We start from the raw sequence: 22,060 nt of genomic DNA, 5'->3' as shown, positions 1-22,060 counted from the left end.
AGGAGGACGGAATATAACTTTGGTATACAGTTAAACGATTAACGTGCTTTCCAAATTTTAATTAGTCTCTAAGGACAGTTGAAGCTTTATGACTCTGTACCCCCCCCCCCGTGTGCACTTATTGTTCCAGAGAAAACAATTTAAGAAATCACTCTGTTTTGAAACATTGCTGTTGAAATGTTGCACTTGATGGAGGGGTTGGGTGTCTGCTACCAAATAATCCCATGCACATGACTGCATTAAAACAGAACAGAAAACAAGACAGTTCTTAATTGTAATTGTAAACGCTTTTGTATCTAATGAGAACCACTTGATGTTCCTGAGTTGGGATAGGACTTACCTTTCCACTCTGTGCTGTTTATACTGTCTGTTGTGCTGATAGTTTTAAAACTCTCTGCATCCAAGGAGAATTTTCTGTATAGACAGCTGAGAAACACCTACATATCTACACTCATTGCTGTGTTCCAATACTGGGCCAAAATAGTTGCCCTGCTTTTTTATGGCCTTTTGCAGGTTGCAAAACTAGTGGAGCTATCTTGGCTATTGTTTGGGAGTTTGGAGTAAGTTTGGGAGGGTGTGCCTTCTCCTACCCCTTGCAGAATGAGACTACACCATGACGTAATGTCATTTCCTGGGTTAGGAAGAATTGCATAAACAGAGGACCTGCTGGAATGCTGCTTAATGGTGTTCTCACCCACCGTGAGCCATTTGGGTTGGAGTAGCTTTTCTAGCTTCTTTGTAACAAAGCTGCAGCTGCCAAATTCTCCCACCTACAGAACTTAAGAAAGCTATGGCTTCTTTGTCATCTGGTCTATCACTGTTGTTCTCCCTCTCCCTTTCTCAAAATAATGATGGTGATGACAGTGTGACCTACTTGAGTTTTCCACTCTTCAGGTGAACACCACTATCCTTGCAGACACATTCAGCTAGATGTTAGCCAGTCCCTGGGCTTCACTTTTGTGAATGCAGTGTGCACCTTTCGTTGCACCAGGCCCTTCCCTGTAGTTGCACATTTTTAGAGGAGCATAGGGAGATGCCTGAGTCAGACCATTGGTCATTCTAGCTCAATATTGTCTATTCTGACTGGTAGCGGCTTTCCAGGGTTTCAGAGAGGATTATCTGCCAGCCATGCCTGGAGACACCAGGGATTGAACCTGTGACCTTCTGCATGCAATGCAGATGCTCCACCACTGACTTCTGGTCCTTTCCCAACTCAGAGGTAGTGAGCAAGTTGTCTTTTAAGGGATGCTCATTGCTGTTCATAATAATCATTTTGTCCTCCCATCTAATGGAGGCTATGATAATGGGTGCCAATAATCAAGCAACCCCCTGTCCCTCCTTATCTGCCATTAAGTTACGGATGTTGTGGAAGTAAACATCTTTCATTCTTATTCCGATATGATGGATTTTGTTTTTAATCCTGTACTTGGTACACTAAATCCCAGCTGAATTGCACTTACTGAAACTGTTTTTCCCCCTCCAGCTAGAGTCATTGGAAGATCATATTAACTTAACCTTTGCATGCTTAGGTGTCTGAGAGCATTGTGGTGGGGAGGTAGTTACAACAAGCCCTTTAAAAACGTTGAGAAAATGCTTGATAGGTAAGAGCAGAGTGGACCCCCTTGTGCTTGTTAAATTACAAGAAAAATAGGGACTGCATTCACTATATGGAGTGTGTTCTTTCAAACAGCATCATTAGAATTTCCCCACAGGCATGGAACAAAAACAGAACAAAAAGTTAGGAAATATTCAGGGCTTTTTGTATAAATATATTATCTCTGAGAAGCAAGCTTTTTAAAAATGTTTCTACATTATTGGTTTTTAATGTATATATCCTGCATTTTCTCTTACCATACTCAGGGTATCATATGTGAAGGTTATCCCATTTTATCCTCACAAACAGCCTGGTGAATTACATTAGGCTGAAAGCCTGCCACTGGCCCCAAATCACCCAGTGTGGTTTATGATTAAGCCAAGACAGACATTCTAACCACTATACCCCACTGTCACTCTTAATGCTTAAAGATCTTAAGTATTCCTCCATTTTGCTCTAATTATGGTATAAGGCATTTTTACAAGTGGCGAGTGATCCCTAAAGTTAGATTTTGTTTGTTTGTTAGTTAGAATTCTATGCAATTTCTCTGTTGTCCATAGGGCTTTCAGACAGTTCTGGGCCTGCTTAGCTTTAGCAAAATTGCTTGGATGGTGAACTTACATTATACACCTAAGAATTTTGTAGTGTTCTGAGTCTTAGGCCGAGGTGTTGTTCTTTTTAAACTGGCTATGTCAAGGAAGCAAGAAACATGACCTGATCTCATTTTTATTTTTATTTTTTGACTGATAATTTTTTACGAAGGAAAGCAGCAGTTAATAGCTGCCAATGCTGAGAGGTGGTGGTGATTTTTTTTTGGAGGTGGCAGTTATGAGTTCTGTGGTGTGGGTGGCTTTTTCAAAACTTACTCAGATTTCTTTGTGAAATCATAGCGTGTCCATGAGATGCCAATTGGCCGTTCTCTGCAATATTTGAATGAGTAGGATAGAAAAACCACTTGCATGTGTGGACATCGAGCATGGAAAATGTTCTGCCCTGGGAAATTTAACCAAATAATACAAGATGTTGAGTGAAGAAGTCAACAACTCTCATGCAACTTGAGTTGGAAAGAGATGATTGCATGGAGGAACTGCGGACCACATGTTTGAGTTTCCCTTCTCACAAACTGGGCAGAGGAAGAAATTGTTCTAATGACAGATATTTGTGCAAGATCTTTCTCAGCTGCAATGAATTTTCCCACACACAAAAATTTTAAAAGGCCAAACCTCAGCTCTCCTCTTGAGGCTAGTCATGTCACTTTAGATACCTTCAAAGTTTCAAAAATTATTCAGCAGAAAGGAATCTGAATGTTTCTCAGAGCGTTCATTGAAAATGATAATTTTGACTGGATTTCCTTGCTTTTTAAACTGTGGTCACAATGACTAAATATGGAGATGATATAATCTTGTAGGTTGAGATGACAAGCAGTAGAACAGAAATATAACATGCATCATTATACATACTAATATTAATTTTTATGTGGCCCAAACAGCACCGTTCACACAGAAGAGAGAGTAGGCATAACCAGGCTTTTGGGAACCCCAAAGTCTGCAGAAGTAAAAAAATATCTAGAAATAAATCCTAAGGGGAGGCACCACAAAACAGTGCAATACTCAGTTGGCAAGGAATGTTGACTGATTGTGTGATGTAAAACTACAGGGGGAAGGAGAAAACCAGAGTAATTGGATCCCTGAAAAGAGGAGCACTTCACACTGCAGCATTTTTGTTGCAGGTCCTATCCAGCTTAGGTAGTGGAGACAGGAAGCCTTTTGAAGAAACCCTTGGTTTCCTATACTTGCCATGGAGATGTATCTGACATAATGGGAGTTGTGCTAAAAAAATAAAAATTGATATTGTACACCAGATTCTGTGTAAATCATGCAAATTAAACAAATTAGCATTTCTCCCCTAGTTTTGCACAGTGTTAAAATAAAAATTGAAATTGTACACCAGATTCCGTGTAAATCATGCAAATTAAACAAATTAGCATTTTCCCCTCTAATTTGCATAGTGTCATTTAAAAAACTGTTTTGCTAGAAAATATAGATGCAAGGAGCAGGTACTCCCACTGGAGCCTGACCTCCAATCACGGGCAATTTTGTTCTGCCATCTCTGGCCTCTGTGACTTCAGCAGGCCTAGACTTGCACACTTTCAAGCATTTGAAACTTGGTGTTATTAAGAAATAAAATTTTCAGGGGAAACCCACTACCATATCCTGTGGCTTTTCTGCATTTCTGTGAAATCACAGTATACACACTGCCCTGCCAGTAGTTAGGCTGCTGTCCCTGAAAATCAGTCTGAGCCCTTGACAATCCAATGAAACATTGAAACAACTTGGAGAAGGAAGTGTTCAATGGTCAGTGTGATTGCTCAAGGGACTCAGATTCCTTTGTTCTCTCCCGTGCCAGTAACGTTTTCTTCCAGGAATGATGGGAGTGGAGAAAGAGGGAGATGCTAAATGCCCTTTTCCCATCCAACAAGTTGTTGCCATACCACCCTATCCCTCCATATCAGTACTCCTCCTTGGAGGTTGGTGGCCATGTGTGTGTACAGAAATGGGATACCTGATCTGGTCAACGTAGGCTGTCTTCTAAGTGATGCTGCTTGCAAAATTTCAGGAGGGGCCAGGCCTGGCTTCATCAACAGGCAGCTATCAGGACCCCAGTATTCTAGGAGGGACCCCTGATGTAATGCCTATCTTGGGCCTTCTGCCATGAACTTCTCAGGTGACAGAAGAGGTGGGCCACCATTTTAATTTCCTACAATGCCCTTGGTGTAGTGTCGCTCTGTGAAATTGTGGGAGATTTAAATGGCTGCTTGATGCCACTGTTGCTGTTGGGAAGGCCAGAGATCCACTGAAGTAGGAAGAGACCCACTAGAGGCCTCTTTGTCAAGGACTCCTTCCACCTTGAAGCTCGTTTTGACAAGAATATTTGCCTATGGAAGTGACTGTATTCTGTTTCTTAATGACATCTCTAACAACAACATAATTTTTAACTTAGAATAAACAATATGCCTGCAATGATGTGAAATGTGTGCATTCTCATACATTGGTTCCCCCCCCATTTACTTTGTGATCATTTTAAGGACTTCTTTTGCATAGTTGAGGATCCAGAGCTGATTAGTTTCAAATCGTTATTCTGAGACAATTTATTTCTACCTAGATTAGTCATTCCAGTGTTGTTCACACCTTTTTGCAGATTACTGTTGCACATTTGTGTTTTTGGATATTCATTCCTCCCTAGCTATCTTCTGCATGTTAAATAAGCAGTCAGGCAATTGTTCGTATCATCATGTCTCTCAAGATGAATGAGAAGCAATCCAAGAGGAAGGGTTAAGTCTCTCAGTTGCCTCCTTGAATGTTCAAGTGCATTCAGGGGATAAATGGGGCAAGGTGACTGTCACCTGAGCTTGAAGGTCCTGCTCCATAATAGACATGTTGTGCTATACTTTAGGACTAAAAATAGAGGGCAAAAGCCAAGATACTAGAAAAATAGCATTCCTATTTTTATAGCATCTTGGTTTTTGCCCTCTATTTTTTCCTGGTTTGGATGCTAGCCACTTTCTGTTGATACTTTAGGGGTAGCCAACATGGTGCCCTTCAGATGTTGCTGGAGTACAACTCCCATCAGCCCCAGCCGGCATGGCCAATGGTCAGGGATGTGGGAATTGTCCAATAACATCTGGAGGACATCATATTGGCTACCCCTGTTTAACTTCTAGAGTGTAATTTCTTTGCATACAAAGGTTACAAGGCTATTGATTCCCTTTAGAAATTCCACATTTTATCCCATTCACCCAAGTGGCATTGGTTGTCTCCCTATCCCATGACTAAATTTTAAATGAAGTAAGAGGTGATGGGTAGGTGGCACCCCAGTTATGGACCCCCCAATTTGGGCTCGTCTGGGACCTACTTTAAAGTGATTTCAGTGCCAAACAAAGACCTTTTTAAAAATAAAAAAAATCCCAGGACTTTTAACAGCTTCTGTCATTCTGTTTTGCACAGCTTTTACCTGCTGCTTTGGTTTTCATTGCTGATGTTGCTTGCATCTTTTTTTTTAATCCTTATTATAAGTCAGCTTGAAAATGTTTATATTGAAGGGCACCCTAGAAAATAAATTAAGTAATAAATATACCACAATGCCAGAAGTCTCAGATTGAGATGCTTGCCAGGGAGCTACTCATGTGATTTGTGCAACTCGTGTGGCTGCTGTTGTGGGGGATACCGTGCTGAAATAGTTTTTCTACAGGAACCATGTCACCAGGGAAACGTTTCAATAGGGTTTTTGCGAAATAATGAGAGGGGTGTGTTTGCATAACATTTTACTCTCCTGTCTTTTTCACTATAGTGTGTTCTTTAGAAGAATAGTATTTTCTTTCTGCTGTTTCTTGGTTAGTATCTGTTTTGGTTCCTGTGTGTGTGTGTGTGTGTGTGTGTGTGTGTGTGTGCGTGCGCGCGCGTGTACTTTTGTCTCCAAGAAGGCAGAAACTATGAAGCAGCAAAATTCCACCCTGGGGGAAGTTTTCAGAGATTCTCTTAAGAATTTATGAGGAAAACAACAAATTTCGCCTTGAGGACAGCAAAGTGAGAATTGATGCACTTGAGCAAGCTCATTCATTAATGCCTGAAAACACACAGACACAGGAGGAGGTTAATTTCTTGCCTATACACCCAAGAAAATGCTTTATTGACTAAATACTCTGTGCGTTTGTTTTACTTTAAGTTGTGTGTATATCTATCGATTGCGTACTTTCTGTGTTTTACAGTATAGCTGATGTGAAATAATAGTCTAAGTTTGTGATCCTGTTACATATTTTGCTGGGGATGGGCCCTATTGAACCTAGTGGGACTTGCTTCTGAGTAGACATAGGGATGTGCTTCAAGTTATCTGACAAATTAGTCAGGAAATATGCTTTTAGAGTTGTGTTCACTTTCAGCACTCATAGTAAAACTGTAGAAAGAATTTTAAAGAGATTAGAGGTTAAGGAATAGCTCTAGAACAGACTTTACCATTTGTCACTGGCCCTGTTGACATCAGTGGGACCTGTATGTAGCCTGACTGGCTGAAGTTTTGGAAGTTGCTGAAATGTAGTACTCTAACAATAATAATTCATTTGATTTATTAGTTGTTTGTACCTGAAGGTCTCCACATGATTTACAACATTGTTAAAACCAAAAGTGAATATACCATACCATAAAAACACCACCACCACCACCCCATACAGCCACAGAAAGCTTTGGCAGTGTACTAATAACATACAACAACCTCTCAGTCTATCACATGCCTGGGGGAAAAAGATAAGTCTTTATCTCACACCACAAAAATATGAATGAAAGTGCCAGACAGACCTCACTGGAGAGTGCATCCCATAGATGCAGAGCTGAAAAGGCCTTCTCTCTTATCACCACCTTCTGAGCATCCTTCAGAGGGGGGACCTGGAGAAGGGTATCAGAAGGAGATATAAGGGTCTAGGTAGGTTCATGTCAGGAGAGGTGTTCCAGAAGATTTTGGGGTCCTGAGCTGTAAAAAGCTTTATTAGGTCAAAAACAGCACTTTGAATTGGGCTTGGAGGCTTACGGGCAGCCAGTATAACCCAAACAAAATTTGTGTTATATGCCTTGAACCTATCAGCAACTGTGCAGCCACATTCTGCACCTACTGAAGCTCCCAAACCATTTTCAAAGGCGGCCCCTCTTAGAGTGCATTGCAGTAATCCATCCTCGAGGTTACCAGAGCATAGATTACAGTAGCCAGATAGATCTCTGTCCAAATAGGGTTGTAGTTGGGCCACCAGCCTAAGCTGATGGAAGGCACTCCATGACACTGAGGCCACTTGTGCCTCAAACAACAGAAGTGGATCCAGGAGAACCTCAAACTATGAGCCTGCTCCTTCAGAGGGAGTGTGATCTCATCTAGAGTAGGCCATACACCACTCAGCCGGTCAAAGGAACCACTCACCAACAGCATCTCAGTCTTGTTTGGATTAGTTTATTAGTCCTCTTCCAGTCCATTATCACAACCAAGCACTGATACAGCACATCCACTGCCTCACCTGAAGAAGATGAAAAGGAGAAATAGAGTTGCATGCCATCCTCAAAAACTCCATATGTCCCTACTTAGCAGTTGCATGTAGATGTTAAACAATGTGGGTGACAGAATTGACCTCTGTGGGACCCCATACTGGAGAACCTATGGAATTGAGCAATTATCCCCAAGAATCACCTTTTGGAGCTGGCCAAGTAGGAACAGAACTGCTGCAATGTGGTGCCCCCAGTACTGAACTCAGATAGTCACCCCAAAAGGATACCATGGTTGATGGTCTTAAAGGCTACTGAAAGAGGAAAGGAGGATCAACAAAGTCATACTCCGTGTCTCTTTCCTGACACAGGTCATCGTACAGGGTGACCAAGGCAGTTTCTGTACTAAAACCTTGCCTGAATCCTGATTGAAATGTATCTAGAAAATTTGTCTCCTCCAATAATACCTAGATCTGGTTGACAACCACCTTCTCAAGGCCTTTGCTCAAAAAGGGGACATTTGTAACTGGTATAAAATTATTAGGAGCTTCTTGGTCCACGGAAGGCTTCTTCAGGAGTGGTCTTTCTACTGCCTCCTTCAAGCAGCCTGGGACTACTCTTTAGAGAGAAGCGTTAATTACTTCCCTGGCCCATCCAGCTTTCCCTTTCCTGCCATATTTTATCAGACATTAAGGGCAAGGGTCCAAGACACAAGCAGTTACACAAACCCAACCAGCTACCTTGTCCATGTCCTCAGGCCACAACAGCTGAAACTTATCCAGTGCCATCGGACAAGAAAGCACTCCAGACACCTCATCCTGATCATCAACACCACCAATAGAGTCCAAATCTCAGTGGATTGAAGCAATTTTATCCTCAACATGCTTAGCAAACATATTACAGTGAGCCAGTATATAATAAGCCCATAGCCACCCTTAACAGCTCTGCTGGACTCCAAGCTGAGGATGCAGAGGTGCTGGAGAAGGAAATTTTCTTTACTGTTATTGTCACTGAATTGGCCTAAACATGAGCACATGCCAATGTTCGAGTACATTAGCTGGGACTTTTTGTCCACCTGTGCTCAAGCAGTCTCCCTTCTTGCATCATTGCTCTTAGCTCTGGGGTATACTATGCTGCTCTCTGAGCTCTTCCAGTTGGGAGAGGGTGCTCAGGTGCAATTGTGGCAACCGCCTGGGTCATCTCTGTATTCCGCAGATCAACCAGGACTTCTACAGAAGAGTGAGCCATACCAATTGGAAAACGCTGTAGAGCCCTCTGAAAAGAAATAGAATCCATTAGTCGCTGGGGGCAGACCATCTTAATAAGTCCCCCACCCTTGCAGAGGGAAAAGGCCACTGTACTGGAGGTGATCTGACCATAATACAGGGACTGTTTTTAATGCCCCCACCTTCAGATCGCCCTCTCCCTGCCTGCCTGAGGAAACCAAATCCAGAGTGTGCCCTGCTACATGTATTGGCCCGATGACATGTTGGGACAGCCCTGTGGTTGTAATGGAGACCATAAAGTCCTGAGCCACCCCAGACAGAATGGATTTGACATGAATGTTGATATTGCCCAAAACTAACCGTTCTTGGGGCCCTTAACACCACATCCGAGACCATGTCCATCAGCTTAGGTAGGAAGACTGTTGGGCGCCGGGGTGGATGGTACACCAACAGAGTCCTGAATCTGTTTCATTGGCTAATGCAAGGCACAAACACTCCCTTTTGTTTCTCAGACATACGGGGAGGCTGGAGAGCAAGATGACATTCCTGTAGACCACAGCAACCCTCCTTTCCCAGTCCTTAAGCCTACCCTGGTGCTGAACCAAGTACCCAGGTGGGCACAACTGGAAGAGGCTAACCTCACCCTGCTGCCCCACCCAGGCCTTGGTTATACATGCCAGGTCAGCATTCTCATCCTTGATTAAATTGTGGGTGAGAGGGGTTTTATTATGGCATAGCCTCACCAAAGCTTTGGCTGGAAAAAGGGTCAGAACACGGCATAGGCTGTAACTGTCTGTGCCATGGTCCAGACTTCAGCCTTCAGGATGAAGTTTCCCTCAGCTGGTTCACCCTTGATTCAGCCTCCTATCTCTTTTTACAAGAGACCACTGGAATTGGGCTCCCAGCCTCCCAATACATCAAAGCAGTCCAAAATTCGTGCTCCCAGGCACATGACAGACTACAATAGCAACTCCTGACTGCCTCAGCCAAAAAAAAAAAAAATCCTCATCCACCGTCCAGCAGATAAAAAATAAAACACAAACAATCCCTGCCTCAGCTCAAGGTCAGCTGTTTTACCCTGGGAATCCCCTCTCCCCGCCCAGAAGTCTTGGCCTCAAAACCAGCTGTTGCAAATCAGCTGGGGGAGTGGGGGAGTCTTTCTCCAGGAATGAGCTGGTGGGTCTCTTCTCCAGGAATGCGCTGGTGGCTCTCTTCTCCTTACAGGGTGGGCAGCAGTGAATGCAGAGCAGTAATAGATGGCAAGAAAGATTATCTGCTCTGTAGATGTCCCTGTTGCTGCACCTCTCCTGGCACTGCTGGGGGTCTGCTTTTGATAAATTTTGTGGGGCAGCTTGTGGAAACTGGTGGCAGCACATAGAAATATTGTCTAGCTACATAAAACTCTTGCCTATAACAAATGGCCACCTCTGAAGAATGTTTTTGAACATCAAATGCATTTTTTTAAAAAAAATCTCAGCCTCACTTGAGACTGTTATTAAAAACTGTGTTCCTTTGAGGATTTATGCCTAGGGGCCAGTGCCTTTTCTTCCTTTATGTTGTAAAGGTTATGCTGAAGATTTCTGCAAATCACCTGCTTCTTCGTGTATTTATTTATTATTTTCACTTATATACAACTTTTAATTCAAAATCTTGAGTGGTTTATTTATTTATGTATTGCATTTATATACCGCCTCATAGCCGAAGCTCTCTGGGTGGTTTACAAGAATTAAGAACATTAAAAACAAGTATACAAATTTAAACCATACCAAATTAAAACCCATAAAAACCGATAGACAAGTTAAAACACATGCTATTCAAATGCTGTTAAAAATGCCTGGGAGAAGAGGAAAGTCTTGATCTGGTGCCAAAAAGATAACTGTGTTGGTGCCAGGTGCACCTCGTCAGGAAGATCATTCCATAATTTGAGGGCCACCATTGAGAAGGCCCTCTCCCTTGTTGCCATCCTCCGAGCTTCCCTTGGAGTAGGCACCTGGAGGAGGACCTTTGATGTTGAGTGTAGTGTACGGGTGGGTTCGTGTCGGGAGAGGCATTGCATCAGGTATTGTGGTCCCAAGCTGTGTAAGGCTTTATAGGTTAAAACCAGCACCTTGAATCAGGCTCGGAAACATACAGGCAGCCAATACAAGCGGGCCAGAATCGGTTTTATATGTTCGAACTGTCTGGTCCCTGTTACCAATCTGGCCACTGCATTTTGCACAAGCTGCAGTTTCCGAACTGTCTTCAAAGGCAGCCCCACATAGAGTGTATTGCAGTAATTAACTTGGAGGTTACCAGAGCATGGACAACTGAAGCCAGATTATCTCTGTTCAGATAGGGGCATAGCTGGGCTACTAACCTAAGTAGTACTTAGTACTAACCTAACTCCGTGCCACCGTGTCTACCTGAGCCTCAAGTGACAGAGATGGTTCTAGGAGAACCCCCAAGCTACAATCCCAAGCTACAATCTGTGGTTCACAGATAAAAAGTACATAACAAACAATGAATAATACAATACATTAATATCTCCAAAACCATCTCATAACTTCAAAATGGGAGCAAGATGAAACATTCTAATAGACTACTCAGGGACTCAGGGGATTACAGGGACCCAATTAAACAGCAATATCAAGAGAAGCCTGGGTGAAGAGGAGTGTCTTCATTAAATGAATTCCTGATGCATCTTAAAGAGGAAGGGGATTCCACAAGGAGAATTCCACAACTGAAAAGAACCTTGCCGCTGGGCCACATCCATTGATGGACCCTGAGAAAGGGCCCTCTTCAAAGATCTCAACACTCAGACTGATTCATACCAGGAGAGGCATTCTATCAAGTATTTGGATGTCAAGGTGTTTAGAGCCTTATAAATCAATATCAACATCTTTAACATTGGGTTTGGATGTTAATGGGCAGGCAGTGCAGATCATAGAGAATAGGAATAATATAACTGTTTGGAAGCTGCATGCTGCTACTCAGTCTTCAAGGTAGCCCCATGTAGAGTGCATTATAGTAACCTAGATGTAAAGTTACCAGGGCATGAATCACTGTGGCAAGGCAATCCTGGTCAAGGAATGGCTATAGCTGGCAAACTAGCTGCACCTGAAAATAGCCCCCCTCTGGCACTGTGGCCACATGGTACTCCACTGACAAAGCTGGATCCAGGAGTACTTGCTGCTATTACACCTTCAAAGGGAATATGACCCAGTAGAGAATGCCATCTCTCAACTTCCTATATGTGGTAGCTGCCCACTAGCAGTGCCTGAATCTTACCAGGATTTGGTTTCAGTTTCATTTTGGAGGCCCATTATGGTCTCCAAACACTGCTTCAGTACCTTCACTGCCTCATCTGATTCAAATGGAATGGAGAGAGAGAACTGGTTGTCGTCAGCATACTGATGACACTTCACCCCAAATCCTTGAATGGCTTCTCCCAATAGCTTCATACAGATGTTAAAGAGTATTTGGGACACAACATGAACCCACAACATAAGCACCACAAGGCAGAGCAAACATCCCCAGTGCTATTCTCTGGAAATGGTTCTGCACATAGGAGCAGAAGCACTCTATCACCGTGCCTCCAATTCCTACCTTACAGAGCCACTTCAAGAGGATGCCATCAGAAGCCACCAAGAGATCCAAAAAACCCAGCAAGGTTACACTTCCCCTGTCTCTTTCCTGATACAAGTGATCAGCCACGATGACCAAGACAGTTTGGTGCTAATCCAAGTCTGAATCCAGATTGAAATGGGTCTAGATAATCAGTTTCATCCAACCATGCCTGTAGGTTGAACAGCTGCTATCTTTACCACCACTTTACCCCAAAAGTGGGATATTAGTTTCTGGGTAGTAGTTGTTCAGTACCTCAGGGCCTAAGTAAGGTATCTGAGGAGTATTTATTTATTTTATTTGTATCTCGCCCTTCCTCCCAAAGGAGCCCATTATGTATCTTTTTAGCACTATTATTATAATCACAGATTTAAATATTTTTGTGTGGTTTATCATATTTTCAGAATATTGATGGCTATGTAATCAAGCATAGACCTTTGTGGATCATAATGAACAGCTTTTTTCAGTCTGGTGCTCTCAAGATGTTTTGGACTGCAACTCCCATCAGCCCCAGCCAGCATGGACAATGCTCAGGGATGATGGGAGATGTAGTCTCAAAAAAACATCTGGAAGGTATTGGATTGGGGAAACTTAACCAACAACTAATAGAGGGATATCTTCAGTTTCAAAGAGTGGTGACAATGAATTTCAGAACACAGGGACTGGAATTTAAAAAAATACCATGTTATGAGTCAGACCCAAACCCCTCAGACCTGCTCATAATGGGCTTTGCTGCTGTCTCCTTCCCAAGCCATTTTATTCGTACTAAGAATTTGGGGCAACAGAGGTAGCGAGAGCAAGCTGAAGACAGGAGAGGCATTGTAGGCCTCTAAGTACAGGCCATTTGGTTGCTTGGCAACTTGTTGGTTCAGGTGACTTTTCAATTAATCTTTGGAGTTAGTACCATGCTAGTAGGTGTGCAATGAATGGATATGATTGGTATATTGCATGATGATGTAATAAAGGCATTTAAACTTTAATACCTAGCTAGCCTTGTTCTGGCTTTCTTAACTGTAGTTTCTATAAGCACAGTCATTTCAGGGGGTGGATTTTTCTGAAGTAGTAGATTAGAGGGACCAATTGCAGTCTATTATCTTCCCCTCTAGGAGTAGAAGGCAGGTGATGTGTGTGCACAGGTGTAACACATGAAACACTTATATGGTAATTTCAGAAAACCTTGCAAATGTATTAGTGATCTGAGATGGTGAATAACAGGTTGGATTTCTTGCCTTGGTTGGTTGATGTAGGATAAACTTTGTTTATCTACAACAAGCCCAGAAATAGTGGTTCTTCACCTTTTTTGTCTTTGCTTCCTTCACAAATTAAATCTTGCATGCTCATCGCAATTGTGTATCTGTTAGTCATAGATTTTCCCTGACGAAGAACCATCTCTGGACCAAAACATGTCCCTTTGTCTGCCTGAATTAATCTGCTTCTGCACCCACTTAAGCACTGTCCATGTGTTGTTTTCCTTCTTGCTGGACCATGTTCATTGTAAGCCAAACGTGTTGAGAAGCACATGTATGATATAATTGCAAATTTTATGTTTTGATCGTATTACACAATGCAAAGAAAAAGCTCAGTAGTGCAGCTTTGTAGCTCTGATTTTAAAAAGAGAACTTTTTTACTACCCTCTCCCTGGAAGCAATTTCTCACCTGACATCTCAACTTTATAAAGCATCTCTATGATCCGTGTTAGTGTTTCTATTACCAGTTCTAAGTTCCTTGTGTGTAGAAGAGCTGAATTCCAATTTGATTTTTCTGTGCCACCTCTCCCCCCCCCCGGCCCTCCCAATAGCAGCTTAATCAGACAATGAAGAGAACTGCTGTCATGCTGTCTCTGGCAATGTCACACACTAGAGTAGTAGTAATTTCTACACTGGTTTCTGGTCTATTGATCGGATTGCATGTGCCAATTGCCCTGGTGGGAGATAGTGAGGAGTGCAGCTGGAGTTGTGAAAAGAGAGCTTGAATGATAGATAAGAGGAGCAGCTTTATTATAGAGGTTGCAGAGGTCTGGGGTGTACATATGGGTTGCATTGTGCAATTAAGTACAGTATACTGTTGCAAGATATGAAGCATGTTTTCTGAATGTTACAAAGAAAAATATTGCCATACATACATCTTTATTAAATTAATTAATTTTACATTCTTATAACATCTTTCCTCCAAAAAGCTCAAGGTGGTATGTGTATCTACTTCTCCCTGGCCCTTCCACATTTTGTCCTTGTGAGGTAGATTAGGCTGAGAGTGTGACTGGCCCAAGATTTCCCAGTACGCTTCATGGCTAAGTGGGAATTTGAACCTTGATCTTTCCAGTCCTAGTCCAACTACATTGCACTGGCTCTGTCGGTATCTATCTTTCCTTGTTTATAATATGTGTGTCCTTCCTTCCTTCCTTTGAACTGCCACCCTGTCAGGACTGGGACCTGAGAAGTTTTCTTCCCCTCAAAGAGCCTGCCTTATCAGATATTGAGTCATCTTAGGATGAGGACCCAGATGGATGGGAGGTTTCCTACATGAGATTTGTCCTCAGAAGGTCCAGCTACTGCCACAGGGTGATCCATGGATATCTCCCACTGCAACTTGCATGCGCTGGGCTGAGAGCCCATCAGAACTCTTCTCTTTAGCAAGGAGAATGTGTGCAAAGGATGTAAAGCACTGACCTGCTTATATGACTCATCCATTTATAGAACAGTTCATATGAGTGAGAGCAGGAGTCTTTCTGTCACCATTGGGCAAAGCCACAAAACACACCTTAGCTGTGGTACTAATAAGCATATTTTGTATCAAAGCAATAGTTGTTGCTGAATATCCATTGTGAGCCAAGCTTCTTAGCACCCTGTCCTTATAAGAACATAAGAGCCCTGCTTGATTAGACTAATGATCCACATAGCCCAGCATCCTGTTTCCCATAGTAACCAAAGAGGTGCCTCTTCCTGTTCCTTTTGATGTCCCATTCTGTGTCATCAGACTGGACTTCCCTTCCTCTGTTGTATTACCATCAGCCCAGCTAGATTTCCTTGTCTTTAGATTTTGTCTCTTGGGTCCCAAAGAGACCCTTTGTTTTGGTTGTGCATGCAAAGAAGCTCTTGTGTCTCAAACCCCTTAGTCCAGGGCTTCAGTGGCTGTGTACACATCATACATTTAAAGCACATGACTCTCCCCCAAAGAATCCTGGGAACTATAGTTTGTTAAGGGTGCTAGGAATTGTAGCTCTTTGAGGGGTAAACTACTGTTCTCAGGATTCTTTGGGGGGGAAGCCATGTGCTTTAAATGTAAGGTGTATATGAAGCCAGTGTCTGCATAAAGGCAGATATGTGAAAAGGTAATCCTGGATACCTGACTTAATTGGACCTCAACCTGTGATTCCATCCCTTCTGCTTCCTTCTGCCACTTACCTCCTTCTGTCCTCCTTGTGATTTGGGTTATCCTAATAACTTGAGTTGACCAAATCAGAGGCAGTCAAATGTAATCTAAACTGAACAAACTAGCATGGCCTAGTTGAAACAGCTGTATGGCTTGGGGCAGTCTTAGGAGGGCCTTGATTGTACATTATCTATGTGCAGTATTGCTAATCCTTTTTGCTAGTGGGTCATTATTCTTAAGGATAAAAACTCTTTAAAAATCTCCTTTAGCAAAGCCTTAAGGAAACCAAGTTTCTCAAAATAAATTAAAAGAAATCTGATGAAATATTAGAAGGACATTATAAAGAAACATTTAACATCTGTTGCAATGATGAGCAGTGACACCACATCAGTCGTTTTCCATGGAGCCTGGTGTTGCCAGCACAGTTTTACAGTTGAGGCTAATCACACTGCTGGGAACTTAATTCTAGCTTTATTGAACATCTGTGGGGTAATTGTTTTCCTACATTTTTTTCTTTCTTTAAAAACCTACACAAAAATCCTGTTGTATTTTACTTTTTCTCCAACCGTATGGCATTCATTCTCACTGTGTCAGTTACTGGTGGATGCCTAATTGTAATGTTGTTGGAAATGTGCACTTGCATCAGGGCTCTGCTAATGTCAGCCATTGATTAACCAGGATGCATAGCCAGCCCTATATAGTTGACCCTTATGAGACTGTTAAGTGCAGAAATTCCTCAGTGGCTCCTATTGCATTTGCTTAGCTTTTAGAAAAAACAACAGCTGCTCCTTAATAGCTGCTGCCCTGGGCTCCTACTGGGAGGAAGGGCGGGATATAAATCTAATAAATAAATAAATAAACTATGGAGTGAATATTTTGATCAGCCTTTAACACTCTCTGTGGAAGAACATGGAGCTGTTTCCCTAAACCAGGCACATTTGTATCAGAGAGAGCATGGGTGTTTATCTGTACGTGCATGTGCACACACAACCTTTTTTGGTCTATGAACCTAAAGAGAACCACCTGAAAAATATTCAGTGGATCATCTTGTTCAACTGTGCCTTATGTTGTATACCTGAATCAGTACTGGAATGTTTCTATCCAACCTTTTCTAATAAACCTCCAAAGATGATTTCACAGCCTTTCTAGGAAAACGCTATTTCCATTTATGTAGCCCGTTGCTGCCTTGGATCATACATAGTGTAATGAACCTGTAAATTACCAGCATGATCTGGTACTAGCAAAATGCATGGCATTGTGATGATCTCTGTGCAGTTTGACAGAGGGGTAGAATGGAGGGAGAACTCGTATAGTGCAAGAACCTTGGAAGGAAGGATGTTTCTGTATGCTCTGAATGTGCATGTGTGTACACAAGTACATTGTGCCTCTATGTGATCCCAGTGGGTGAGGACCTGATGTCAGGGTTGGAAAGCAAGTTTTGTCCTCGCTGCAAAAGTCCTCAAAAACGGTAGGTTAGTGAGTAGGAACATTTCACATATATGAGAGTAAATGAAAGATGCACTCATTGGAGTGGATTGTAACTCCACTGATAACAGCTACTGAAAGTCAACCATCCATATGAAATCCCCACCAATTAGCTATCAGGCCACGTTTAAGGTTGATACATAAAGCCCTGAACACGGGAAGGTTGAAAACAGAGAAGGTAAGGCTGGTACACTATGCCTCCTACTCAGGTTAATAGTTCCTGTTTGGGCATAATACCCAAATAGAGCTACAGTTTGGACATGCTATTTTAACTGAGTTGTACGTCGCCTAGAGTGGCCATTGGCCAGATAGGCGACTTATAAATTAAAATTATTATTATTATTATGCTGGACCATAACACTGGGGAGCTCCATCACATTTGAACACTGGGGAGCTCCCAAGTGCAGCTATTCCCATCCAGGCTTGCATTAAGGTGTGATGGAACCTTGGAAACTGGCTTCTGTATGGGGCAAGGGCATGCATTCCTCATGATACTGTGATGATGGTTCATCTTTTTTTCTCTCTCAATCTGCAAGTAGAAAATGTGGGAATATAAAACTGTTTTCAATCTTAATGGTTTTCTGTAGCAGAAATTGCATTTGTTGAAGGCAGTTGGGTCCCTCGCCTCCAGTCTCGTGTTGTCCTACTGTCTAAATTTCCTTCCTGGATGCCAAATTGATGGGGATCTGATAACAACAGTGGAGACAAAGCAGAATCGTAAAGCTCCTATATTGTGGGTTCATTCTGATTACTATGTTCTGCCTTGTGTTGCAGGTTTCACTAATCATGATTAATTGTGAGACAGGCTACATGAACTGCCATGTAGAGAGGGCTGTAATTAAATAAACATATAATCATTTTAACATAATGCCACTAATATGTACTTAATGGCAGATAGTCCCTTTCAATAGACTGTTTCGCTTTATGATTAAGAAGTCCACATAGTTTTTTTTTTTAAAAGCACAGATGTTGTTAAAAGCTCAAATATCAGGTCATAAAAAGTTTATTTCATTCTTGGGGGCAGTATTGTAGTATAAATACACTTTGGGCATCTGGTTTGTGAATTGCAAATTTATTTTTTTTCCAATAAAAGGAAAGAAATGAAAGCCAGTTGAGAACAAAAAGAGAAAAAAAAGGGGGGATAGTAGCTCATTGGATGGAAAACAATACATCGTCATTATTTATATCTTACCAAAAATATAAGTATGGTGATTTCTGTCGGCTGATTTTTAGGCAGAGTGTATGTATGTATGTATGTGTATGTGAGGGTTTCAGTTGTCCTGGCAGTAAAATGGTTGTTCCTTCTGACTCACTATTTTTAATGTCTAAAAGAAATGTAAGGATATTTACATGATTGTTCTCTCAGATAAAATCTCCATATGGCATTTGATTCCACTGCAAATCCCAACATAACCACCATTCAGTTTCAACCTGCCTGGTCAGAGGAAGAGAGTCACATCAGAATCTTCCTCCTCTATTCACCCTACGATTATCCATTTTGAAAAGATCTGTACCCATTTTCAAAACTTATGTGGAACACAAATCACCCTTAAAAACAATAGCAAAATCAAAATAAAACAGCAGCACAATAAATACTAGATCACTCAAAAGGGCCTCTGGGGATGGGGGAGAAGGATTTGACCCTTGTCTGTGTAAGAACAGCTACCTTCTCTAGGAGAGCTTTGCTGAGTAAGCATGGGAAGGTTTGTGCTCATTGAATAAGCACAGAAGAAGACAACAACATAACAAGCAGCTTGTTTACACAGCCAGATTTGTTATCTCAGGTTACCAACTTTATCTACACAGAGGAAGACTTCCAGGGTGTTTCAGCAACACATAGTCTTGCTAGCTAGCTGCTGTTGTGTTTGTGCAGAGGACTGTTGAAATCCACTTACAAGACGTATCTTGCTATTTTTTTGTGGATTCCATCTCTGCCCCCCCCCGACTCTCTTTGTTTTGATAAGTTAAGTCTGGAGTTCATGATCTTGCCGGGAGATTTGGATCCACTCTCAGGATTTGAGAGGAAAGCAGAAGGCATTGCTGTACTGGTAGATTGCATGCTTTGCATGCAAAATTTCCAGCATCACCATTTAATGGGATTTCTGGAGGGGTAACTATGTTAAATCTGTAAAAGTACCACAAGACTCTTGGTTATTGCTGCACTCAGGTCCTGCTTGCGGGCTTCCCCCAGGCACCTGGTTGGCCACTGTGAGAACAGGATGCTGGACTAGATGGGCCACTGGCCTGATCCAGCAGGCTCTTCTTATGTTCTTATTTCTTTTGGCATAAGCTTTTGTTGACTCAAGCCCACTTTATCAGATGCATGAAGTTGAATCTTAGTTGGCAGGTATACAAAGGGGTTACATTCTTGATCTTTTTCTGTTTGCTATATAGCATACTCATAAAAAAAGAGTGAGAAATATGTCTGAGAGTTTGGAGAGCTGCTCATTAGAGCAGAAAGTTATTGGGCAAGATGTACTAATGGTCTCATTTGGTATAAGGCAGTTTTCTACATTCATATTGTTGTGCTCCTCCACTAAGGAGGGTGAAGCCTTTTACCAAAATGCTTACTGAAGAGAGCAAGGTTCTAGGGTCCACATAAGAAGAGCCTGCTGGATCAGGGCAGGTGCCCAGCTAGTCTAGCATCCTGTTCTCACATTGGCCAACCAGACACTTATGGGAAGCATGCAGGCAGGACCTGAGCGCCACAGCACTTTCTTCTTTAACAAATAAAATAAATTCTGCAGTTTCCAGTAGCTAGTAGGCATTGATACTCGTATCCTCCATGAATTTGTCTCATCCTCTTTTAAAGCCATCCAAGTTGGTGGCCATCCCTGCCTCTTGTGAGAGCAAATTTCAAAGTCTCAGCAAGCCAAGGTCAAGCATAGAGAATTTATCTCGGTCCAAAACATGATCCAGAAACAATGTCAGAAAACAGTGCAAGGTCAGTTTCACAAGGAGTTCAGCAATGAGTGAGACTGTAGAGCCAGAGACCTTTGTTGTTTCCAGTAACTAGAAGACTCAAGAGGGAGGCCTTATATACTCTGGCCTCCTAAACTACACCCTAATCACAGCTGCTGGTAGTGAAGAAGTATCAGGGATTGCTTGCTCATGGATAGACCCCTAACTGATGACTCTAGATCCATACACATGTACTGTGTCATTTCTCTTCAACCTGGACCCAACACCTTTGGCCCCGGCACTCTCAAGGACGGTTGGAGGTTTGTGTGCTGTCTGGTTCACCTTCCAAATACCCAGTGTCTGGTTAGGCATGGCACACATGAACTGACATTCTGGTAGGTTCAGGAGAGAATTATGTGGGGGAGCACAAAAGCATCAAAAACCTAGCAGCAACAACTTTTTAAATATTAGCTTATGGCAGCCTTTCCCAACCAGTGTGCGTCCAGATGTTGTTGGACCACAACTCCCATCAGCCTCAGCCAGCATTGCCAATGGTCAAGAAAGATGGGAACTGTGGTCTAACAACATCTGGAGGCACACTGGTTGGGAAAGGCTGGCTTATGGAGAATGCCCACTGCATTTCACCCATAGACTTTCCTCAGGGACTAAGGGCTTTCACGTATCTTATTCCAGTATAGCAATCTCAGGTCACTCCGTAGTAATATACTTCATTGCTGTGGGACTGGAGACTTCAGAGGTGGGAGTAATTTCAGGGGTTCTTTCTGCACCTATGTGAAAAAGTGGTTCTTTTGTTATGGAAATAGCAGTGTGCGGCTGTGTCTGTGGAAGAGTGGCTCATGTTGCATGTAAGTATGCCTGAGGGTGGTCTGTATTGATCACATGGAATAGAAAACCTGTTGTTAGGACAAGCTCTAAGTGGATAAGAGCAAGAAGGACTAATAAAGGGCATGGACATGTCTTGACACCTGGGAGGGTGAACGGATGGTAAGAAGGAATATATTTTTTAAGAAGTGGTAAGCATTCTTGCCTATAGTCTTGCTAATAAGGAAAAGACTTAAATGATTTTCAGTTAGGTAGTTGTATCTAGAAGAACACTATGTTCATATGCAAGTGTTACCAGCTTTATAATTTGAATGCCTTGAAGGGCTGTCCTCTTGCCACTCCACAAATACATGCCCTAGCTAATTTGACTTGTTGAAGCTTTCAGCACTTCTAAGTAATATGTAAGGCTATTTTGATTAAAACTGGCCCCTCTTGGCAAAATACTCCAAATTGACAGATGGCATTAATATTCATTATTATTTCTGCAGAGTGTTGTTGGGATTAGGAAGGCATGGATTAGGTTTTTATTTGTACCGAAAATAAATTCTGTAGTTAGTTTGTGCGTGTATGATTATATTTCTAAAATATGAATGCTGTTAACAGATCCATTTGAAAAGATGGCAGGCAGCTGTTTTCTATGTTGGGATACTTTTTTTTTTTTTTGCCATCTTGCTGAAATGTGCAGGGATGCCTGAATTTTTGTTTACATACTTAAACATACTAAAAGAGGGGGCTTGTATATTGTGCAGTTTTTATTATTTTATTTATTTATTGCATTTATATCCCACCTTTCCTACAAGGAGCTTAATGTGGTGTACAAACATGGGTCTTCCCCATCTCGTTTAATCGCCACAACAACCCCGTGAGGTAGGTTAGGCTGAGAAGCAGTGACTGGCTCAAGGTCACCCAGTGAGCGTCATGGCTGAATGGGGATTTGAACCCTGATCTCCCAGGCCCTAGTGCGACACTCTAACCGCTACACCACTGTGGCTCTTCTAATGTTTTTAAAAAATGCTTATTCA

General features: G+C 42.2%; 1 protein-coding gene across 6 annotated transcripts in view; it reads left to right on the top strand.

The window, feature by feature from the left end:
• The window catches only part of PARD3 (par-3 family cell polarity regulator), a 770,287-nt gene that overhangs the window by 149,054 nt on the left and 599,173 nt on the right, over positions 1-22,060 (top strand). The window lies entirely within an intron of this gene.

This window comes from Rhineura floridana, chromosome 10 (assembly GCF_030035675.1).
Source record: "Rhineura floridana isolate rRhiFlo1 chromosome 10, rRhiFlo1.hap2, whole genome shotgun sequence".
In the NCBI taxonomy this organism is placed as follows: domain Eukaryota; kingdom Metazoa; phylum Chordata; class Lepidosauria; order Squamata; family Rhineuridae; genus Rhineura; species Rhineura floridana.
This window is presented reverse-complemented; position numbering and strand designations above follow the sequence as displayed.